This window comes from Lynx canadensis, chromosome B3 (assembly GCF_007474595.2).
Source record: "Lynx canadensis isolate LIC74 chromosome B3, mLynCan4.pri.v2, whole genome shotgun sequence".
Taxonomy (NCBI): Eukaryota; Metazoa; Chordata; class Mammalia; order Carnivora; family Felidae; genus Lynx; species Lynx canadensis.
Window position 1 is genome coordinate 16,919,567 of NC_044308.2, and position 16,238 is coordinate 16,935,804.

General features: G+C 43.9%; 1 protein-coding gene across 1 annotated transcript in view; it reads right to left on the minus strand.

Annotated features, from left to right (window-relative positions):
* IGF1R (insulin like growth factor 1 receptor) overlaps nucleotides 1-16,238 on the minus strand; it is a 303,217-nt gene that overhangs the window by 171,447 nt on the left and 115,532 nt on the right. The gene's annotated exons all lie outside the window — the stretch shown is intronic.

Consider the following 16,238-nt stretch of genomic DNA (forward strand, 5'->3'; position numbering starts at 1 on the left):
TCTAGAAGTAAAAGGAAAAAAAAAAAAAAGATTGTCACATATTCTATACTCCCAAATGGGGCAGGATTCCCCTAGGTCTCTTCTGTTTACTGCAATGAGAAGAATGCCAGATCTCTGCACCATATATAAACTAGTCCCCAAGGTGGAGAAAAACTTTTTATACCTAAAAACTGAATTTAAATGCCATACTGTTTGTGACAGACCAATCATAAAGTGTATGTGCACACAGTATGTAAATAACTTCTATCTTAGGAGGAAGGCAGGAGTTTGAGAGAGAGAGAGGTTTAAATATATATAAGCTGACTTTGTTTTTAATGTTTTTATTTATTTTTGAGGCAGAGAGAGACAGAGCATGAGCAGGGGAGGGGCAGAGAAACAGGGAGACACAGAATCTGAAGCAGGCTCCAGGCTCTGAGCTGTCAGCACAGAGCCCAACGCGGGACTCGAACTCACAGACCACGAGATCATGACCTGAGCTGAAGTCGGACGCTTAACTGACTGAGCCACCCAGGCGCCCCTATATAAGCTGACTTTGTGACAAAAGCACTTTCGGGGAAATAGCAACAGTATGCTCCACAAAATTCACCAAGTGGTTCCTCATAAAAACAACAGGAGTTTACATCACCTGAACATACAGGAACTTCTTTAGACTAGATTAAAATTAAATGCCATCACAGGGTGGTAAGGCAGTTGTTGGTACTATCCAGTACAGGAAAAAGTTTTGAAACAGAACTACACTTTATCTTTAAGAAACAGACGGTTGCATTTCAGCTTAAAGTTAAAAAAACAAACAAACGTGGAAACCCTTCTTAACATCATGAACAAGGCAAGAAAGTTTCCTATCGCTGCACTTATTCAGCTACTGCAATAAGGCAAGAAAAAGAAAGGCAAGAAAAAAAGATTGGAAAGAAAGAAATAAAACTGTCCTTATTTGCAGATGGCATTGTTTATGTATAAAATCCTGAGAAATTCAGGGGCGCCTGGGTGGTTCAGTCGGTTGAGCATCCGACCTCAGCTCAGGTCATGATCTTACGGTTTGTGGGTTCGAGCCCCGCATCGGGCTCTGTGCTGACAGCTCGGAGCCTGGAACCTGCTTTGGATTCTGTGTCCCCCTCTCTCTGCCCCTCCCCCACTCAAGCTCTGTCTTTCTCTGTCAAAAATAAACATTAAAAAAAATTTTTTTTTAATCCTAAGAAATTATCCCAAAAAACTAGTGAGTTCAACAAGTTGTATCTTCATATACTAGCAATGAACAACAACAACAACAACAACAACAAACTAAATACTTAGGTATTAACTCCAACAAACATATACAGGACACGTATGTTGAAAACTACAAAATGCTCATGAAAGAATTCGAAGACGAACTAAAAGAAGCAGAGAGGCACCATATTCAAAGAATAAAAGATTCAACCTCCTCAAGATATCAATTCTCCCCGCACAACTTATATACAGATTTACTGCCATTCCTAAGCAAAATGCCAGTGTGGTATTTAAAAAAAAAAAAAAATTTAATGTTTATTTGTTTTTGAGAGACAGAGAGAGACAGAGCACAAGTGGGGGAGGGGCAGAAAGAGAACGAGATACAGAATTTGAAGCACGCTCCAGGCTCTGAGCCATCAGCATAGAGCCCAATGTGGGGCTCGAACCCACAAACCGTGAGATCATGAGCTGAGCTGAAGCCTAGTGCTTAACCGACTGAGCCACCCAGGTGCCCTGCCAGTGTGGTATTTTAAAACGCAGACATGTTTATTCAAAAATTTACACTGAAAGACAAAGGACTATAATAGTTAAAACAATTTCGAAAAAGAAGAATGAAGTGGGAGGAATCAGTTTACCTGATTTCAAAATTTACTACTCAGTTACACTAACGAAAACTGTGTGAAACAGCAGATCAACGGAATAGACCCACACAAATATAGGCATGACTAATTTTTGACACAGGTGCCAAAGCGATTCGATGTAGGAATGATAGCTTTAACTAAAAATGATGCTGAAGTAGACAACCCCAGGCAAACACAAAAACAAAAACACTTCAACCTAAGTCTTATGCCTAATAAAAAAATTAACTCAAAATGGCTCATGGACTTATATAGAAAACATAACGCTATAAATCTTTTCGGAAAAAAAAAATAAACGAAAATCTTTGGGGGCTAGCACTAGGGAGAGTTCTTAGGCTAGACATCAAAAGCATACACCATAAAAGGAAAACTGATAAAATTTCCAATTTAAATAAATAAAACTTAAACAAAATTCAATAAAACTTCAAACTTTTGCTTGGCACAAGACTTTATTAAAAAGATGAAAAGACTAGCTACAGACTGGGAGAACATGTCTATAAAACATATATCCAACAAAGGACTAGTCTCTGCAATGAAAGAGCACTGAAAATTCAACATTAAAAAAAAACAACACAACCAGAAAATCAGCAAAAGACACGAATAGGTGCTTCACCAATGAGGATATACAGAGAGCAAATAAACACCTGCAAAGGTGTTCAACATCATCAGCCATCAGGGAAATGCAAATTAAAACCACGATGAGATATTAGTCCATATCTATCAGAATAGGCTAAAATAAAAAACAGTGATGATACCAAATGCTGGCAAGGATGTGGAGAAGGTGGGTCATTCACACATTGCTGGTAGTTATGTAAAATGGAAAATAGTTTGGCAATTTCTTAAAAAATTAAATATGCATCTAGTATATTACCTAGCAATTGCACTCCTGGGCACTTTCCCCCGAGAAATAAAAACTGACATTCATGCAAAAACCTATACATGAATGTTTATAGCAACTTTTTTTTTAACAGCCCAAAACTGGAAACAATCCAGATGTTCTTCATGGGATGAACAGTTAAATAAACAGTGGTAAATCCTTACTATGGAATACTATTCAGGAATAAAAAGGAACATATAGCAGCCTGGATGAATCTGAATCTGGAAAACTAGGCTGAGGGGGAAAAAAGCCAATCCCCAAAGTTACATATTATAATTCCATTTAAAGAACATACTTAAAATGACAACATTTTAGAGATGGAGAGGAGAATACTTGTAACCCGGGTTAAGGAGGGAGCGGGGGGGGGGGGGGGAGGGAAGTGGAGTAGCTTATAAAAGGGCAATAGGAGATACCCTTGTATGAGGAAAACGTTCTGTATTTTGGTTGTACCCATGTCAATATCCTGCTTGTGATGCTGTAACACAGTTTCACAAAATATTACTATTGGGGAAAGTGTGCACGGGAGCTCTCTGTGTTATTTCTTCTAATCACATGTGAATCTACAATTATCTCAAAATAAAAAAAAATTTAATGGAAAAAGTCTTTCAACAAGTAAGTTAACTTGCAATCGTCCAGCAGCCTAGGCAGACAAACGGCTTCTTGCAAATCACATCATTTCCTGATTGATGTAGGCCGTCCAGATGTAAAACATATTCTGTCCATGCATTACCACTTCATCAAGAAGTCACAGCTCCAAAGAGGTTAATTTTTAAGCCTCTATTTAGAAATCCCATCTTTAAGCTAAATTGCATTTGTAGCAAAAGGACCATTTCAGTTATAATAGTTTAGGATTATATATTATGAAAACAATAAACTAAAGGGGTAGCTCAAAAAACAAGCAATCACAGTAATTAGCACAAAAGAATTTCTGAGCCGATTATTGAGTAACTTTCTGAAGAAACAAGACTATTTTAAACTAAAAGAATGCATACCCAAGACATGTTTATGGCAGGGTTATTTGTAATACTAAAAAACTGAAAACAATCTAACTGCCTAATTTGGAATGATTAAAGAAATTTTGCCCATCATTCTAGCATTATGCAATGGTTAAAAATAACAAGGTAGATCCATATGGACTGACAGTGAATAAATAATAATTAAGGTAAGTTATTAAGCTGAAAAAAGGTATAGAACAATGCAAAAGAATGATCCCATTAACACTATATAGTTTAAAACTACAGATTAGAATATGTGCATACATGATGTAAATGAGGGAATGTTTTCAAAGTTATTTGTAATAAAGACTTGAAGGGGAAAGGGATGGTGAATTGGATGGGTGAAGGAGGAATGGCTTTATGCTAAAGACAATGAAAAAGGTATTCTTGGGTCGCCTGGGTGGCTCAGTTGGTTAAGTATCAGACTTTGGCTCAGGTCAAGATCTCATAGTTTGTGAGTTGAAGCCCTGAGCTGGGCTCTGCACTGACAGTGCGGAGCCTGCCTGGGATTTTTTCTCTCTCCCTCTGTCTCTGCCCCTCCCCTACTTGATCTCTCTCTCTCTCTCTCTCTCTCTCTCTCTGTCTGTCTCAAAATAAATAAACTTTAAAAAAATATATTCTTATTGTAAGAAAAAAACCAAACCCAATCAATCACAACACATAAAAATTTAGATGTCTATCAACTCTGATTAAAATAACATGTGTTAAGGGGCAACTGGGTGGCTCAGTTGGTTAAGTGTCCAACTTCGGCTCAAGTCATGATCTCACAGCTCGTGGGTTCAAGCCCTGCATTGGACTCTCTGCTGACAGCTCAGAGCCTGGAGCCTGCTTCAGATTCTGTGTCTCCCTCTCTCTCTGCCCCTCCCCCACTTGTGCACTGTCTCTCTCTCTCTCTCTCAAATACAAACATTTCAAAACATTAAAAAAAATAAGATGTATTTTCCACATAATTCAACTGAGTTAAAAAAAAAAGTTACTTCCTTTCATATCATCCCCAAAAGCACAGATTCAGGTTTTAATCCAAATCTGTCACTGAACTGTTCCTTCTTTAAAAAAATTTTTTTTGAATGTTTTATTTATTTGAGAGAGAGACACACAGAATCCGAAGCAGGTACCAGGCTCCCAGCTGTCAGCACAGAGCCTGATGCGGGGCTCGAACTCACGAGCTGTGAGATCATGACCCAAGCCAAAGTCAGTTGCCCAACCAACTGAACCACCCAGGGACCCCTGAATTGTTCCTTTTTAAAAAGTGAGTAGATCAGGGGCTCTCAAACTCCAGTCTTTCCAGGAATCCTGTGTTTTAACAGGAAAGTTATTTGCTCCCATAGATTTGAAACATGCGGGTTAAAGCAGACACAGGAAGGGAATATAGTGATCAACCTTTCATTTGGCTAGTGCATGAAAAGATGCTCTGCGCATTTCAGAGTTTGAGAAATTCTGAACTTGACCCCCTTGCCTTTGCAATATCCCAAAGTTGTCCATATTATCCATCAAGTTGACAAAGACAGGCAAGGGACCCAACATGGCCTGTGCACCTGGCGCAATGAGAGCACGGGGCACTCTTCCACATATAAGGCACATGTGACGTGCATATGCAAATAGGAGCTGTAAAATCTGCAAGATATGCAAAATTCCAAGTGGTTTAAATATTTGCTCCACAATCTTGTTTATACTATTAATTTACCAACACAGATTAAAAGCGATTAACTCATCATTTCAATTCAGAAAGGATTTGATAAACAGTAAAAATACAGCCAAGTACTACCTTACAAAAGTTCAGTGAAGTAAATCTAAGCTGAAGACCGAGAAACTGGGTTCCCACATGTTATAAGCAGAGTCTGTACCAGTTACTTGGTAGTTCTCCATAAAAGGTAAAAATCTTCTAATGGATTGAAGTATAATCTGAAGTGGAACATTAGTAATTTTCAGGGGAATTTAGTTCTAGCGAAAGTGATCAGACTAGCCCCCTACATACCAACCCCAATTTATTCCTTTTTTTCCAAAAATTTAAAAATGTGTCTCACCTGATGAATCTTCAAGATAAACTTTAGAATCACTTTATCAAAGTCCAAACAAACTGTAGAAGCAGGAAAATTGTATTTAAATTATAAATCCATTTGGGAAAGAGTGACATTGGTAATCGTCTAGCTTTCCATCCCGGAAAAATGACATTTAATTTTATTTGAATCTTCTTTTCTGTATTTATCAGTAAGATAGTGTACATTTTCCATAAATACGTCCTGCACATGTCCTATTAGAGTTATTCCTTGTTATCTAGATTATATAATTAAAGAGAAACGCAGGGTTATTAATTCCAAATATATTAAGCAATTCAATTAAGTTATCCATCTGAACCTTAAGGGGATCCTTCAGGAGCTAACCTGCCTGAATGAATTGTGAGGAATGATTTGTAATTAGCATGTTAATTTCACCTGTAAATAGGAAATTATGAAACTCTTCAAGGTACTTAAAAGAGTTCTATCAAGTAGGCTCCATATTCACCTTACAGTCTTATTTACTGGATTAACTTACACTATCCAGAATTATTAAGTCTGATAATACATTGCAGAAACACCTAGAATAGTGTCCGACACACCAAGATAGATATTCAGTAAATATGAATGTTTTGCTGCTGTGACGTAGAGAAAAATGCCCACTGGCTCCATTCTTGGCCACTAACTTTGAATAGATGGTGTTAAAGTGTAGGAGGAGCGTCCTCTGCAAAGAGCCCACTGTCTGGAGGCTGTCCTGTGGGGAGGCAAGGCTCTCCAGAGGACAGCCCCATAAAGCTGTGTGCAGGTGACTCACAACAGCAGGACATCCCCAAGCCAGAGGACTCGGTGAGCCTTTTAATGATCACAACAGCCCAAGGAACTCCAGATCCCCATGCAGACATGCCCACTGAGGCCTGGAAGGAAAATTCCACCGCTCATTAACTCATCTCTGACCTTTCTTCGCTCAGGCTCTCTCTGTCCATCTCCCCCCTCTGCTCCGTCAGGACTTCCCGACAGACAGGCAGCCTGCTCACGTGTTCCCTCTACTGGAAGCAAGGCTGTCCTTCCCAGAGTTGCGGTAGCCCCAGCCTCGGTGACCATGGAGGTCTCCCTCCTCCATAAACAAGCCCGCTGCGACGTTATTGCCGCGTCGGACTCCGGAGAAAGGGCTGGTATTTTTAAATGAGAGTTCCGCATCAGGCAAGAGTGGGAGATGTGTCACTCAAGGGGATAAAATCTCAGAGTGGTTACCTGACACTTACAAAGTCGTCAAGGCCTCTGACTAGCTGTGTCACTAGAGCAACGTACTTCAACCTCTCCCTGGCTCAGTTTCTTCATCTGTAAAATGGGCGTGGCCATAACGTACCTAATGAGATTGAGGGTTAAAGAAATCAATATTTTTGAAGCGCTTGTGTTGGTACCTAGCACAGAGCAGTGCTCTGTAACTATTTCTTGAATGAATGAGATCAAGTAAGCAAAAGTCTACCCTAAACTTAAGAGGTGTTTTTTTTTTTTAAGTCAGTCAAAATTTTAAAAAGCTAAATTTTAGATCCCACCACATTTTACAGGTCATTACTAAACATGGGGTGCTGCTATCATTCACTTGTGCTGGATTACATAACACACAAAAAAACTTATTCTCCTGGGAATTTCCAGACCTCTGTAGCACAGCCAAGCTACGCTGACCTTGAATACATTGTTCTTGAACAAAGTGGATGTGCTGAACACTGAACTGATGTTACTGCTTCGTACCTAGCACACGACGCTGAATACTCTCACGCTCAATTATCTGACAGTGATGTTAGTATGTAAGAATAATACATAATTTTTAATCTTATTTAAAATGTATTATGCACTCCCAGAGCACTTACAAGGAACTACTCTTTTGCTCCTCAGGGTTTGCTATCTGTTCATCAGCAGAAAGACAGCTGGTTTGGGGCTCCTGGTGGGTTTTTCCATTGTTTTCCAAAGACAGAGAACTACCCACATGGTAACTTACAGCAATGCTACAGTGATCAGTCACTGAAAATCACACAGAAAAGGTTGCTGCCCGAGATCCAACTCCGGCAGCTCCCGCTGCAGGGCTGCTAGGGGGCTTTTGCTAGGTCCCTGGGAAGTTGGCTCCGTGCGGGACAGATGTGCAAGGGAACACTGTTGGTCAGACGAGAACAGCCTCACTTCCTTACTCCACTAAAAGGAACAGACTCAGGGGTCGAGGGGAGCTGGCCAGAGTCACATGGCCAATCAGAGACCAGTGTACGTCTACCCAGCCCAGGGCCACCCCCCCCCCCACTCCCCTGGAAAGCGTCCTTCCTAATGTCAAGGAGCCTTTGGACTTGAGAGAGTCTAAGAGCCTCTGTGCCCAGTGGGTGTCTGCATCGTTCGGCTAAATAAATCACAGCCCCTGTCGGGGCCTCAGTCTTCTCACCTGTAAAGTGGAGGTGTGGGATCGAAAGATGGCTGCCACCAGGAGTGCAGGTCATGAATGATGCAGAATAAAATGAGACACCATAAACTAATAAGCTAAGTGCACAGCTTTGTGTCAAGGATTATGAGAAAGGAGCAGAGGCATCCACACACTCTCAGGTTTCCAAATAATAAAACGGAAGTCGATAAAGACAGACTGAACCATCTTACACCCTCTCCATTTCCTACCGGAGTGAGGACAGCAAAGATGTGGTTGCAGCATGGCGGTGAGCTTGGCAGACACCTCTCTCCAGCAGCCTTCAGGCACAGCTGATGGTGCTGCCCACGGATCCCCGCTTGTGTTCACAGGCCAGGGGTATAACTGACCATCTCTGCTCTTTTTTCCTCCCACAGACTAGTCTAGACCCTGGTCTCATTAAGCTCTGCACTGTCACTGCTGAATGCCCCACCTGGTAGTGACAGGTGCCCAATAACTGAAAATACCCCTCCCATCCCCAACCCACACACATTCGGAAATAGCATCCATGGGTCTTAATACTGTGAGGTGCTACTTTCCTCTCCCCTGTTCCCCAGTCCATTCATCCAGAGCCTACTGTGAGAGTCTCTGCGTGGGACCCTAGCAGTGAACACAGGCGACTTTTTGGAAAAATAATGCAGCGGCCCCAAGCTGCTTCTCTCCGCATCCAGCATGACTATCTGCAGCTCTGTCTTGCATCTGTGTTCTTCTCTCTTCCTTAAAAGGCTAGCCTCTCCATTCGTTGTCAGGATTTGCTTGCCTAGCCCCTGTGCTGGCCACAGTGTCCTCCATGACTTTGGAGAGCTCCCACAATATACACCACTCCTTAGCTGCTCTATCACTGACATGCAGCCTGGAATGCCAGAACCACCTGCACCCTTGAGAATCGTCTCTGGCCACCATTCCTTCCTCAGATAGGACACTAAAGCCTCCTGACACGGGCTATGAGGCTGTGTCCTTGACCAACACTGCTTCATAAGGGTCTCCGCTATGCCCCGCTCTCCCGCCACCTTCGCCAAACTCCCAAACCCTGCAATGAATTCAAGGCATGTTTTTCCTTCTTTGGAAGGTTATAACTAACAGCCCTGAAACTTTGAACTTGGAAAGCGCGTGCATCTACTATCCTAAGTTCCAGAGTCACGTGAATTAAGGGATGGTCCACCGAAAACAAACCACACTGAGCAGCTCAAAGGAATGACTGCATTTGGGACAAGTGCAACATCCAAATGAAGGCCGTGATTAGGAATTGAGTATGCTTCAGAACGCCCCGCCCCTCCGACCCCCGACCCCTGCGGTGACACACGTGGGCTGACGCGGTATCTAAGCACACCCCGGGAAGCAGACCGCAGCCCTCCCTGGCGCCCGGTGATTACAGGGCAAGGCTGAACGCAGCAGCAAGAACTGAGAAACAAAGCCTTCTGTGAAACCAGAAACCGCACAAGGTCACAGAAACAGCAAGAACTTGTAAATCCCGAAAGCCCTTCGGTAAGGAATTTTCCTAAGCACCTGTGTCCAGTGCTGAATCACCGGCAGGCTTGACACATACCTGAGTGTGACAGGAACGCAAATCCAGCCACCCCACCAGAAAGACCATTCAAGGTCACGGGTGTTTGAGATGTGCGTCCCACGAAGCCTCTGCAGCAGAATCGCATCCAGGCAGCGAGCAAGCCACCACTCTGGGAACTTGCCTGTGACACGACAGACCACATCCTTGCTCACTCATGTGGCCTCAGGTGAGTCAAGGGAGGTTAGGGTGGATCAGCACTGATGACAGGTGACCAGGCGGCCTGTGCACACACTTTGGCTCTGCAGAGCCCCTGCCTCAACCCAGGGGGGCGGCTGAAGAGGTTCTTACAGTAATGCTTACAAAACCCAGCACTTAGAAGGCAACTCTGCTAATAACCAATAAGCCCCCTTTTTAGAAAAAGAAATACAATCTCTCCTGCCCCACCCGCCCGCCCTTCAGGAGTTTAAGGAAAATCACCGCAAGGAGAAAACCAAAGTCGGTCAAAAGCAGCTTAAAGGATGTGCAATTACGCGTGATTTAGAAAGTCTATGTATGATTAAAGCCAGAAAGAAGGCTGTGTACTTGGCACAAGCCCAGCAATGTATTTAGGCAAATACTCTTTCAACCCTCAGGAGCGCCCTTCCTCCCACAACACACCTCCCTAATTCGCAGATTTGCTCAACCGGCCAGTGGTTCCCCAGGTGCGCTCCAGGCCCAGCAGAGTAGCAGCAGCAGGGGCGCGGGAGAAGAACTTGTCAGAAGATGTGCTGAGGGGCACCTGGGTGGCTCAGTCGGTTGAGCGTCCGACTTCAGCTCAGGTCATGAGTTCGTGAGTTCGAGCCCTGCGTCGGGCTCTGTGCTGACAGCTCGGAGCCTGGAACCTGTTTGGGATTCTGTGTCTCCCTCTCTCTCTGCCCCTCTCCCACTCACACTCTCTCTCAAAAATAAACCAACATTAAAAAATACATATATATTTTTTTTATTTAAAAAAGATGTGCTGAGTCAGAAACCCTGAAGGGAAGGCCAGTCAGGTGAGTTCTCAGCAAGTCCCCCAGGGGTTCCGGTCTGTGGTCCTTCGGCTGCTGACCCCTGGCCAAGCTTCAGCTGGGGCTCAGCAGGCGTCCCACTCTCCCTCACAGCCTCAGAGCAGGCAGAAGACCCTTCCCTCGGGGCTCCCCCAACAAGTGGGGCCTTGGGACAGCCCACAGGTGGCTGCAGTGGCAGCGGTGACAGGAGACCCAGGCTGAGACATGAAGAGAGGCGGTCCCTGAACCCGTCTGCACGTGGCACTTGCCTGGGAGCTTTAAAAATACCCAAGGCCAGGGCGCCGGGGTGGCGCAGTCGGTTAAGCGTCCGACTTCAGCCAGGTCACGATCTCGCGGTCCGTGAGTTCGAGCCCCGCGTCAGGCTCTGGGCTGATGGCTCGGAGCCTGGAGCCTGTTTCCGATTCTGTGTCTCCCTCTCTCTCTGCCCCTCCCCCGTTCATGCTCTGTCTCTCTCTGTCCCAAAAATAAATAAACGTTGAAAAAAAAAATACCCAAGGCCATCAGAGAAACGCAAATCAAAGCCGCAAGGAGATAATCGTCACCCCACACCTGTCTGAATGGCTAGAATCACAAGACAAAAGACAGGAAGGGTTGCCAGGCTGTGAAGGAGAGGGAACCCTCACGCACTGTTGGTGGGGATACAAACTGGCACAGCCACCACGGAAAACATCACCAAGGTTCCTCAGAAGTTAACACTGGAACCACCATGTGAATCATCAATCCCACATCTCGATCTACACCCAAGGAAAATGAAATCATTATCTCAAAGACATAGCTGCCCTCTCGTGTTCACCGCAGCACTAGTCACGATGGACAAGATACGGGGACAACCTAAGTATCCGCTGATGGACGAACGGATGCAGAAAATATGATATGTGCATCGTGTGTGTCTCATCCCCCTACACACAATAATGAAATACTATTCGGTCACAAAAAAGGAAATCCTGCCATGTATGACAATGTGGATGAATCTGAAGGTCATCGTGTTAAATAAATTAAGCCAGATAAAGCTTACAGAAAGCCAAAAACTGCAGGGTGTCACTTACACGTAGAATCTGAAATAAAATGTCAAACTCAAGAAACAGATGGCAGAATGGTGGTTGCCACGGCCTGGGCAGAGGGGTGGGGGAGCCAGGAGTGGGGAGAGGCTAGCAAAAGGGTACAAACTTCCAGTTATAAAATGAAGAAAGGTCAGGGGTGCCCGGATGGCTCAGTCGGTCGAGCGTCCGACTTCGGCTTGGGTCATGATCTCGCGGCTTGTGAGTTCAAGTCCCGCGTCGGGCTCTGTGCTGACAGCTGAGAGCCTGGAGCCTGCTTCGGATTCTGTGTCTCCCTCTCTCTCCGCCCCATCCCCACTCATGCTCTGTCTCTCTCTGTCTTAAAAATAAATAAAAACATTTAAAAAATAAATAAATAAAATGAAGAAAGGTCTGAGGATCTAGTGTATACCATGGTGGCTATACTGTACTGCATGATCAAAATTTGCTGAGAAGACCTCCAGCCTTCTCACCAAAACAAAGACAAATAAATAACTATATAGGGTGATGGATGTGTTAATGGTCTTGATGGTGAGAATCCTTTCACAATGCATATGTAATCCTCACCTTGTACACTTTAAAGATATACAATTTTATCGGTCAGTTATACCTCAAAAAAGCAGGGGGGTGCAGGAATACCGATGCCCTGTGTCACCCCCAGAAGTGGTGATTCAGTTGGTCTAGGGGAGAACAGCAGCCTGGTTCTGGAATTTAAGAAGCTCCCTGGGTGATTACAATGAGCAGACAAGTTTAGTTCTTCTTGCTGATCTGTGGCTGATAAAACAGAGACCGGGCAGGACACTAGAGGTACCTGACACATGGCCGTAGGGGGCACGTGACATGAAGAAGAATGTCACCCCGAAGTCTGGTGCAAGACAAGCCAGGCATCATCCTGCACTGACTGCTCCCAGGGGCCTGACACCAATATGGGCTTGACGCAAATCACCTCAGGTACTATCTAGATCTCTTTCCCTCATAAGGAATCTGGTGCTGAGGCGGGTTAGTACTGTATTCAGAGTCACACAGCCCCACACTGGAGCCAGAACTCACACCCAGGACTGCCTGGCTGGTGCGTGAGCTTGGACAGAGGGTCCCTGAGCTACAAAAAGTGACCAAGTGAGACCCCACATCCTGTTCCCTGATCTAAGAGCCAATGACCAACTAACACATTTCTTCTTTTTCAAAAAAAATTAACTGACTTTAATTGTGGTAAAATATGCATAGAATAAAATTTACCCTTTCCACCATTTTCAGCATACTGTTCAGGGGTATGAGGTACATTTTCTTGAACAACTGTCGTCAATCGTCATTCATTTCCCCGAAGTCTTGTCATCATCTGGTGACACTGAATCTCTGACCCCATTCACTGCTAATGCTCCAGTGTCCCGGCCCCCGGCCCCCACCACCCTGCTTTCTGTCTATGAATGTGATCCCTCTAGGTGCCTCATGCAAATGGAATCAAACACTATTTGTCCTTCTGTGACCTGCTTACTTCACTCAGCACAATGTCCTCCAGGTTCACTTACACTGTAGCAGGTGCTGGAATTCTCTTCCTGTTTCAGGCTGAATAATAATGGTCCACATTTCTTCTTTTTTAAAAAAATTTTTAAGTTTATTTTGAGAGAGCGAGAGAGAGAGAGAGAAAGAGAGCGAGCACAAGCGAGGGAGTGGCAGAGAGAAGGAGAGAGAGAATCCCAAACAGGCTCCACACCATCAGCACAGAGCCCGATGTGGAGCTCGAACTCACAAACCGTGACATCATGAACCGAGCTGAGATCAAGAGTCGGACACTTAACGGACTGCACCACACAGGCACCTGTGGACTACAGAAACAATTGCCAAATGTAAAAACTAAAGTCTTTAGCCCAGCTCTGCATTTCCCATGCCCGGGAACACGGACACCAGTTCTCATGCAATCATGAGACACACCCCTCAATCCTTTGTGGGGAAATGGGCAAGATGTTCTCAATTTTCAGTCTCTGCCTTATATCTTGGACCAGTGGAAGCCACTTTTACAACCTGAATCATGAGGGATCCAGGACAGTATTGTACCCAATGTGACTTAATATGCAACATTTCTGAGCACAGAAGTCTTAGAGGGAAAAGATAATCTGATTTGAAGGGACTGAGGGAGATCTCAGAAAACCTGAGTGGCCCTCCACTTTTGAGATCCTCTCCTTTTTGCCATTGCATCACATCTAACCCACAGCCTAGTTCTTCACCTATTTCCAAATTATGGCAACTCACCAACAGTCAACTCCAAAGAATAAAAATAATTAAAACTGATTATGCAATAAAGGGATTTGCTTAAAATTGAAACATAAAGAAATAGGGTGGGTTTCAGGCACAGTTTGCTCAGGGCTTCTACTCTGTGTTTCAGCGATTCTCCCTGTCCTGTCTGTCTCCCCACTGGCTTTATCTTCAGACTGGCATCCCTCATGACCACAAGATGGCTCAAGCACCAACTAGAGCAATGTGCAACCTTACTCACATTCTGTTTTTCAAAACTCCCAAGCCCAAGTTCTGAGTGGTGTCCTAATGAATCGACCTGAATTAGACTGTGAAATTATGGCCAGGAAATGCCTTCCACTGATTATAATGGCATCCTTTGGGGAGAAGGAGGATGCTCTGATTAACTTATGCCAAGTTTGGAGTTATTCCCATACAAAATGTGTGGCTGCTGTGTGGATAGGGTGGTCCCCAAAGGAAAATCTCGGTGCTGTGAACAAAAGGAAATGGCAGCTGATCCGTGTCCCCCAAGGTACCTGATGGCTTAAGCAATTATTCCATGTTAACCCCTGTGCCAAAATTCCACATACTTAAGAACGTTCCCTCCCTTTCTCTTAGGGTACTGATTTTATCCCTTATGATCAAGCAAGAGTTCATAGGTGTGCTTTGATCTTCTCTAACTACGTGTACTTTTATAACGTTGAACTTGCAAGCCAACAGCCACCATATTTATCTTCTAAAAAATGGCAATCACTCTGGGCCCTGAGTTTTGTACAGCCCCCAACATTTTCTGGATGGGAATGCATCTGGGGGAGGGCGCAGAGACCTTCTACAACATGAGCTGCTAATCTAGCCATAACAACAACGAGAAAGTATTTGGGCACAGTAGTCAGAGAAGAAGATGCTAAAAGTTCCCTGATTGGAAACGACATTCTAACTCTCTTATCTATAGTTGTCCACCAATGGCCTGAGGTAAGCATCATAACAGCATTTAACTCCAGAAAGGCATAGAAATGTGAAGCAAGATTCTGTAATTCTGAAGTTCTAACCTCCTAAATCCAGGTACCTATAACTTAAAGGTTAAAGAGAGATTTGAGTCAGGGAGTAATGAACGGCCACTCTGCCCCAAGGAGAAGGGTAATCGTTCTAACCACTGGCCCGTCCACATCTCCCCAACTCAAAAGCAAACACAATCCTGTGATCAACAGGTAGCATAGGTAAGCTCTTTACTTATCTGCTCTGGAAAAAAATAACAGCAAATCCTAGTCGCTAATCCCATTCCAAATTCCTCCTCCCCTTAGCCACCAAAAGATGACCTTTTGAAGACTTCGGTCATTCTGATTCTTCACAAACCTTCCTTCTGTTCAGAATGGCCTGTTTAATATCGCCTGCCACTCCATGAGAATGGATTAAAAAAAAAAAAAATATATATATATATATATATAGCAAAAATATCAGTCACTTTCAAAAAGTGGCTGAGCCGGGTGGCTCAGTTACTTAAACGTTCAACTTCGGCTCAGGTTGGGGCGCCTGGGTGGCTCAGTCGGTTGAGCGACTTCTGCTCAGGTCATGATCTCACAGCTCAAGAGTTTGAGTCCCTCGTCGGGCTCTGTGCTGACAGCTCAGAGCCTGGAGCTTGCTTCAGATTCTGTGTCTCCCTCTCTCTCTGCCCCTAACCCACTCGCATTCTGTCTCTGTCTCTCTCAAAAATAAATAAACATTAAAAGAAAAAAAAAAAAAACTTCAGCTCAGGTCCTTATCTCATGGTTCCTGGGTTTGAACCCTGCACAGGCTCCATGCTGATGGTGGGAACCTGCTTGGCATCCTCGTTTTCTCTCTGCCCCTCCCCCACATGCTCATTCTCTCCCCCCACCCCCCCACCCCCGGCCAAATAAATAAACTTTTAACAAGTCCCTTTTTCCAGAGACAAAAAAGTATCAATAAGTCAACAGTAAGAAATACTCGCAAATCTAAATTAGTAATTTTTAATAAAATTGGTGTAATATTTCTCTCACGATTTTTTTTAAGTCAGAAAAGTTATAATCAAACACCTGTTTCATGTTTTCAGAAATTTTCAAATTATTCTGCAGGTGTCATGGGGTCCTATATTAAAGAAAAAAAAATAATGCTTTTAGTTCAGCTGAAATTCTGTTTATTCACAGTTTGGGGATCTCACTGGAGAAGCCCTCCATGCGTGTGCATAAAGAACGCAAGCAATGTATTCATTTTAAGAACTCAGCTGTGCCAACGTCTTTCTTCATCTAAACTG